At 36.4% G+C, this 9,181-nt stretch overlaps 1 pseudogene; it reads left to right on the forward strand.

The window, feature by feature from the left end:
* The first annotated feature begins 1,442 nt into the window (after positions 1–1,442).
* On the forward strand, positions 1,443–1,880 carry LOC131751062 (large ribosomal subunit protein uL24 pseudogene; annotated as a pseudogene).
* The last annotated feature ends 7,301 nt before the right edge of the window (positions 1,881–9,181 follow it).

Below are 9,181 nucleotides of genomic sequence, written 5' to 3' on the forward strand. Positions count from 1 at the left end.
GCCCAATGCCCATGCAAGTCCCCCCAAGAAGGAGAGAAGAACTCTTTTATAGGAGGGAAAAGGAAGTTGGGAGGGCTATAGTAAACAAAGAGTCCATTGGAGGAATTGAGATTTTGAAGTTATAGTGGCTTTTCATTGAATGCGTTGTAACAGTCTTTCCTTGGCTGAGCTCTTGCCAGGCAGAAGGAAGTTTTCCTCTTCCTGTTGGGCTCTGCTATCATGGTAGGGCATGAGGGCACCCCCTTGACATTTAAAATAGAAAACTGTGTTTTAATTGAGCTTACTGTTTATTAACTTTTACACCCTCTTCCCTTAGGTAGATACACAGCTTACTCTCTAACCTCCTTTAAGGCTTCAATCAAGCATTACCTGCTCAGGGCACAACCCCCTTTCTAATGTAGTTATCATCATTTGACATATATTTTGCATGTTTATTTTGTTTATTGTCTGTCTTCCCCATAAGAATGCAAAATCTTCTATAAATTCAATATTTGTTAAATATTCACCACATATTTCCACCTCTTAAACCTGTGCCTGGCATAAAGACAGTGTACAACAAATATTTGATGAATGAATGAAAGTATATATACATGTATTTATTTTTTAGACATAAATCATTTCACAAAAATAAATAAGCATTTGAATACCTCAGATAAATTTTTAAAAGTCTCATGTGTATAGAGTGTTATTCATGTGTTAGGCTCTGGGTAGTATTTTACAAGTGTGATGTCAGTGAATTTTCATAGCAGATCCTATGTGCAATCACATAAGACCTGTGGTCTTATTGTGATAAAACCAATTCTTGGGCTTCCCTGGTGGCGCAGTGGTTGGGAGTCCGCCTGCTGATGCAGGGGACACGGGTTCGTGCCCCGGTTCGGGAGGATCCCGCATGCCGCGGAGCGGCTGGGCCCGTAAGCCATGGCCACTGAGCCATGCGCTCCGCGACGGGAGAGGCCACAACAGTGAGAGGCCCGCGTACCATAAAAAAAAAAAAAAAAAAAAAACAATTCTTATGACAACCAACTTACATGTGAGATGTAATAACTAGTTTAAGAAGTGAAAAATCAGTACATGGGGAATACAGGTTCAGACCCTGACATGTCTGACTCCAGAGGCCATTCTTTTCCTAATATGTCTAAAACATGCCTCTTTAAACTTAGAAAGAAAGTTACCACCAGCAACAGCAACAAAAAAGATTAAACCAAACCTTAATTTTAAAAGGGGCAACTAAATGCCTGACTAGGATTCCAAGTGTGTGAAAATTATAAATCCCAGCTTTTCAAAGGAACAACACTGAGTAGGTCAGGCAAAAGGCTGACTAGAGATTAGAAAGGCAGAACTGCACACTCAAACAAATGAAGAGATTACAGTTAGAGAAACTTCTCTGAAAACTCCATCTTCTCTTCCCTGTTGTGGTCATTACCGAAGCAGCAACAGCCAAAATGAAGTTCAATCCCTTTGTGACTTGTGACCAGAGCAAGAACCATAAAAAAGCATTTCAACTCACTTTCCCACTTTCGCAGGAAGATTATGTCTTTCCCTCTTTCCCAAGAGCTGAGACAGAAGTACAATGTCCAACCCATGTCCATCTGAAAGGATGATGACGTTCAGGTTGTGTGAGGACACTACAAAGGTCAGCAAATTGGCAAAGCAGTTCAAGTTTACAGGAAGAAATGTATCATCTACACTGAACGTGTGCAGCAGGAGAAGCCAGTGGCACAGCTCTGTATGTGGACATTCAACCCAGCAAGGTGATTATCACCAGGCTAAAAGTGAACAAAGGTGGCAAAAAGATCTCTGGATGAAAAGCCAAATCTTGCCAAGTAGGAGAGGAAAAGGGCCTAAAAAGGGAAGAAACAATTGAGAAGATGTGGGAGTAAAGTAATTTATATATAACCTTCATTAATACCTGCTAAAATGAAAAGAGAAAACAAAACCCCAACTCCCTAACCCGACCAGCTGCCCTATACTCCCACTGTGCAAAAGGATGAGAAATTGTTTCAAGTTCTTGCTTGTTGATTTGCTACCAGTTTGGGCCAGAAGACTGAGATAATCAAAGACTTCCAGGAATAAAATTAGGGACCTTTTTATTAAAGTGTTCTCTTATTTTGGTCAATCATAAAATAGTAGAAAAGGCCTTCCTTTGCCCTTCTGCTGGCCATGTGAAGGAACATGGGCTTGGCTCTACCTCTGCTCTTCTCCAAGTCTTCTTCTTTTCTCTGAAACATGCGCTATGTTTGAAAACCACTATGTTTTAAAAATAATCCAGAAAAACACAAAGAGAGGGTAAAAGTCATAGCACACCCCAGATACAAGGAAATGTTCTTGAGAAGCATTTGCACATAGGTACCTGAAACTTTTCAAAACCACATCAATAAAAGAAAAGGTTACATGAATGACTTTTGAATATTGAAACTTAAGTATATTAGCAAATCAAAAGGCCTGTGAAATAAGTGAAAACATTTTCTAACATCCCGTATGGTCTCTACATAAACAGATTCTAAAGGGACATTCATTTTTTTAATTTATTTATTTTTAACATCTTTATTGGAGTATAACTGTTTTACAATAGTGTGTTAGTTTCTGCTTTACAACAAAGTGAATCAGTTATACATATACATATGTTCCCTTATCTCTTCCCTCTTGCGTCACCCTCCCTCCCACCCTCCCTATCCAACCCCTCTAGGTGGTCACAAAGCACCGAGGTGATCTCCCTGTGCTATGCGGCAGCTCACACTTGAAACTAAAAGAAGCCCCCTATTTTTTTTTTTTTTCCCCGGTACGCGAGCCTCTCATTGTTGTGGCCTCTCCCGTTGCGGAGCACAGGCTCCGGGCGCGCAGGCTCAGCGGCCATGGGTCACGGGCCCAGCCGCTCCGCGGCATGTGGGATCTTCCCGGACCGGGGCACGAACCTGTATCCCCTGCATAGGCAGGCGGACTCGTAACCACTGCGCCACCAGGGAAGCCCTATTTTTTTTTTTAACATCTTTGTTGGAGTGTAATTTCTTTACAATGGTATGTTAGTTTCTGCTTTATAACAAAGTGAATCAGTTATACATATACACATGTTCCCATATCTCTTCCCTCTTGCGTCTCCCACCCTCCCACCCTCCCTATCCCACTCCTCTAGGTGGTCACACAACACCGAGCTGATCTCCCTGTGGTATGCGGCTGCTTTCCACTAGCTATCTATTTTACGTTTGGTAGTGTATATATGTCCGTGCCACTCTCTCACTTTGTCATAGCTTACCCTTCCCCCTCCCCATATCCTCAAGTCCATTCTCTAGTAGGTCTGTGTCTTTATTCCCGTCTTACCCCTAGGTTCTTCATGACTTTTTTTTTTCCCCTTAGATTCCATATATATGTGTTAGCATACAGTATTTATTTTTCTCTTTCTGACTTACTTCACTCTGTATGACAGACCCTAGGTCCATCCACCTCACTACAAATAACTCAATTTCTTTTCTTTTTATGGCTGAGTAATATTCCATTGTATATATGTGCCACATCTTTATCCATTCATCAGATGATGGACACTTAGGTTGCTTCCATCTCCTGGCTATTGTAAATAGAGCTGCAATGAACATTTTGGTACATGACTCTTTTTGAATTATGGTTTTCTCAGGGTATATGCCCAGTAGTGGGCTTGCTGGGTCGTATGGTAGTTCTATTTTTAGTCTTTTAAGGAACCTCCATACTGTTCTCCATAGTGGCTGTATCAATTTACATTTGACAAACAGTGCAAGAGTGTTCCCTTTTCTCCACACCCTCTCCAGCATTTATTGTTTCTAGTATTTTTGATGATGCCCATTCTGGCCAGTGTGAGATGATATCTCATTGTAGTTTTGATTTGCATGGTGAGAGTATTCCAAGTGCCAGCATCTCTCAATGCACACAGAATAGTGACTTAAGATGTTAGTTTTTCATGTTATTTGTTCTGAAGTTTCACTGGTTTTATTTTAGAAGTAATGTCTCAGAGAAAACTGAAATTTATATAAAACTTATTTAGGGTTTTAAAAGCATTTTATATTTTGGCTTTATTTTTAGAGAATTTTGTAGATGAGAGGTAAAATATTGAGATTCAACCAAAGCAGAAACAAGGCAATAAAGTTGAATTTACTAGACCAAATCAGGATTTCAGTACCAACAGGTACAAATCTACACATTCACAATCTTTGGTTCCTCTATTGCACATCTTTTATATTCATTGGCACACATCCCAGTATGATTGTGTATATTTTTTTCTAATATGGACAACTTGTGATGTACCTCAAATGAGAAGATTCTTCAACACACCAAATTTCATGTTATTATGGCTAGTTCAGTACCAAGACTTGGGTGACAGCTGCAGCTCTCCAGAAACTAGCACTAAAAGGTGCTAATATCCTAGCAAGCACTTTAAGAAGTCCTTAAGTTGTATATATCTAATCTAAGGTTGAACACTGTATATATAAAAAAAAAAGTTGGCAGGAATTCAGCAACCAGAAGTCTGTGTTTCCTAGCAAAAGACAGTTGGACAACTCCTCTAAAAGATAGCAACCTATTAGTCAAAAGTCAAACATTTACTTCTCCATTTACTAGTGAAAATTGCATTCTATTATCAAATAAAATAAGTGTTATTATTAAAAATTACATGCCCATCACTAAATGGTTGAGTTCACCTACATATTTGAGTTAACATATCAAACAAAGAAAACAGGCTTGGCCACAAAGTCAATGAAAGTCAAATAAAAGGCCAAACTAAACAGATGAGACATCATGCCCTGAAGATCAACAGAGGATATCACTGTTAGGTGAGGAGGGTTTAGTAACTTCAGCAAGGAGGATTTTCTGTGCCTATCGCAACCAAGCAACTCATTTAAGCTACTTAACCACAAATTCTACTGCAAGACTGATGGACAGTTAGTTGCATACGACTGGATTTTTTTATTGGCCATATTGTGTTAGAGTTAAACTCCATTGAACCTTACATGGATATCCTAGAGATATCTTTGAAATTTTTGGTAATAACAATGGTGGTAACAAATAGGTAGCTTTATATTAGTTAATTTTTCAATACAAGTTATATTTACATGTAACATGTGATGACAATTATGATAACTGAGATTAAGATAATAATGAATAATTTGTTTGAAAACAATCCTTATTCCAGTAAATTCTTCCAAAAATGATTCTATAGCTTTTTAATACTGGGCATTACCTGGTCTGGTCTAGAGTATCAAAGAGTCCATAATATGTCCATATTTGTCATTCTTGGGATTTGTCAGAAGGAACTTCCATCCACTAAACTGAAAAGCACAATTTCTCCTCCTCCACAGCATCCATTAGGATTCATCCAGCTAAGTATTATGATTATATACTTAGAAAACTCAAGAGATTCAACCAAAAAGCTATTTAGCAAGGTAGTGGGGCACAAAATTAATACACAAAAAACAACAAACGGCATGAATATATAATGGATTCAAGTACTCATTTAAAAAAGAAAAAAGATGAAAGGCACATTAATAAACTTAATAAGAAATGTTAAAACACTACTGGAAAACATATAAGAAATTTTGTACAAAGGGAAGATGTACTAGTTGGTAAATACCAAAAAGATGTCAATTCTTTCTGAGTTAGTTTATAATTTCAACATGAGCCCAATAAGAAAAATATTGACAGTGGGGTTTTTGAAACAAGGCAAAGTGGTCATAAAGTTTATATGGGAAAATAATTAATCAAAAATAGGCAGAAAAACTGAGGGGAAAAGGGGGCAATGAGGGCAAATTAGCACTATCAGATACTAAAACATAAAAACCTGGACACTTAAATAGTGTGGTACTGGTTCATCGTTAGATAAAATGACTAATAGAATATTATACAAAGTCCAGAAATAATTCCGAATGCATACCACAATTCAATATATGAAAAATATAGCATTTCAAGTCAGCGGTGAAGAGGTAAACACCTCAATAAATGATGGCAGACTACCTGTGGAGAAAAGATGTTGGATTCATACCACACGCCATACTCTAGTACAACCAGGATACATTTCAAATGAATGAAAGATGTTCATACAAAATAGTGAGAGCATATAAGTATTAGAAGAAGTCACAGGAAGTTCCTTTTTAGTATTTCAGTGGAGAAGGTCCTTATGATTCAAAATCTAGAATCCATGAAAGAAAATAATAAATTTAATGACATATAAAACTATAAACAAAGTCAAAAGGTAAATTACAAACTGAGAAACTCATCACAGATAAATTCTAATCTCCCTAACATATGAAGAACTGCTAGATACCAATAAAAGACCAACGATATAATAGAAAGATAGGCAGATATATATATATTCAATCATAGAAAGAAAATCTAAATGGCCTGTAAACATAAGTAGATGATCAAGTCCACTCATAAGAAAAGAAATACATATTAAAACTACACTGATATTATCACTTTTCAGATTGGCAATGGTCTAAGAGCTTGATAATACATTTTATTGCTTATAGGAAAACAGGCCCTCTCATACATTAGGGAGAGTTGAAATTGGTACAACTCTGATGAAAGAAAATTTTGCAAGGCTTATTGAAACTGCATATACCCATTGATTCACAATTGCGTTTCTAGGAATTTATCCTACAGATATATCTGCCCACATGTAAAATGACATTATGTGTAGCGTTATCCAGGCCTGTATTGCTTGAAATAAAAACTAGAAACAACTCACATGCTCATCAATAGGAGAATGGTTAAAAAGTCATTGAACATTTACAGTGTAAAGTATTGCACAGTGGCTTTTAAAAAGTGAGGATCTCTCTAGTATTGATCATTAATATGTAGATGTATTTTAAAAGCAAAAAAAATAGTAATAGATAAACAGGATATGTTGTATGCTACTTTAAAAAAATATGTATAAAGAAACTCTGCAAGAACATATAAGAAAATAATAACTGAGTATGGCACTCTCTGTATGTGTGTGTGAGAGAGCTATGTAAATGGTGGACAGGGTGAGAGCAAAACTTTTCACTGTGTTCCTTTTTACATATTTTGAAAATTTTGAACTATGTGAACATATGATATTTTAGGGTGCAGGACAGGGAAAGACTGTGCCACCCCAGAGGAGCTATTCCTTTAGGGCCCTAGTCATAAGCAACCATTTGCTGCTGGGGAAAGTGAAAGGTCAGTTAAAACTATCTTCTAGCAACAGTAAACAAATGGGACTACATCAAACTAAAAAACTTTTGCACAGCAAAAGAAACCATGAACAAAACAAAAAGGCAACTTATTGAATGGGAGAGGATAATTGCAAATGATATATCCTATAAGGGATTGATATCCAAAATATTTACAGAACTGATACAGCTCAATATCAAAAACAAAACAAAACAAAACAAAACACAATTGAAAACTAGGCAGAGGACCTGAATAAACATTTTTCCAAAGAAGACAGACAGATGGTCGACAGGCACATGAAAAGATACTCAACATTACTAATAATCAGGGAAATACAAACGAAACCTACAATGAGATACCACTTCACACCTTCACACTGCACTCGTCAGAATGGCTATTATCAAAAAGACAACAAATAACAATTATTGGGGAGGATGTGAAGAAAAGGGAACCCTCATGCACTGTTGGTGAGAATGTAAGTTAGTGTGGCCTCTATGGAAAACAGTACTGAGTTGTATTAAAAATATGACTATTATATAATCCAGCAATTCCAGCTCTTGGTATTTATCTGAAGAAAACAAAAATACTAATTCAAAAAGATATGTACTCCCATGTTCATTGCAGCATTGTTTACTATAACCAAGATATGGAAACAACCTAAGTGTTCACCAATAGATGAATGGATAAAGAAGATGTGGTATATATACAATGGAATACTACTCAACAGTAAAAAAGAAAGAATTCATGTCATTTGCGATAACTAGGATAGACCTAGAGGGTATTATTCTAGTTGAAGTTAAGTCAGACACAGTAAGACAAATACTGTATAATTTCACTTATATGTGGAATCTAAGAACAAAACAGAAACAGACTCATATATACAAAAAACAAACCTATGGTTGCCAGAGGAGAGGGGGCAAAGGATGGGTGAAATAGTTCAGAGGGATTAATAGGTACAAACTTCTTGTTATAAAATAAATAAGTTATGGGGATGTAATGTACAGCATAGGGAATATAGTCAATGATATTATAATAACTTTGTATGGTGACAGATGGTTACTAGACTTATGGTGATCATTTCATGATATATAAAAATATGGAATCACTATGTTGTATACCTGAAACTATTATAATATTATATGTCAATTATGATTCAATGAAAAAACCCAAGAACCCACCAAATCAATAAGTAAATAAATAAAACTACCTTCTTCATTGCCAGTGGACTCTTTCTACTAAAAAGTACACCGTCAAAGCTACACTTTGGAAAGCAAACTAAGTAGAATACATTTTTTTACTTATTTTTGTTCCTTTACCTAAGAGTAAGGGAATTATGCCCAAATAGAATGTGTGCTCCTTTAAATCTTTCTCTTCTTTTTAATCTTTTCTAAACGTACCAAAAAAAAAAAAAAAAAAAAAAAAAAAAAAACACCAAAATAGATCATTCAGTATTTTCCTTCTCTTAGTCTGCCCAGGCTGCTATAACAAAATGCCATAGACTGGGTAGCTTATAAACAACAGAAATGTATTTCTCATAGTTCTGGAGCCTGAAAGTCTGAGATCAGGGTGCCAGCCTGGCTGATCAAGTGCCCTTTTTGGGTCACAGACGTTACATTGTATCCTTACATGGTGGAAGAGGCTAAGGATATCTCTGGAACCTCTTTTATAAGGATACTAATGCCATTCATGAGGGCTCCACCCTCATGACTTAAGACCCACCCATACAGTACACCTCCTAATACAGTCACCTTTGGGAGTTAGGATTTCAACATATGAATTTGTGGGGGACACACACATTCAGACCATAGCATTCTTCAGAACATACTTTACACCTTTTAAATCTAATTTTGTAAGCTAAAATTTTCTCTACTTTTGTTGATTGTGCCATTAATCTCGGAGACTCCTCCATTTTGTATACAGAATTTTAAAGTTTTTTTTTAAAGATACATTTGGATACATTGTTTTAGTGCAAGTCCATCAAATGAAAAGCATAGTGGAAGAATTATCTTTCAAACTGAATTTATGGGAGTTT

This window comes from Kogia breviceps, chromosome 2 (assembly GCF_026419965.1).
Source record: "Kogia breviceps isolate mKogBre1 chromosome 2, mKogBre1 haplotype 1, whole genome shotgun sequence".
NCBI lineage: Eukaryota > Metazoa > Chordata > Mammalia > Artiodactyla > Physeteridae > Kogia > Kogia breviceps.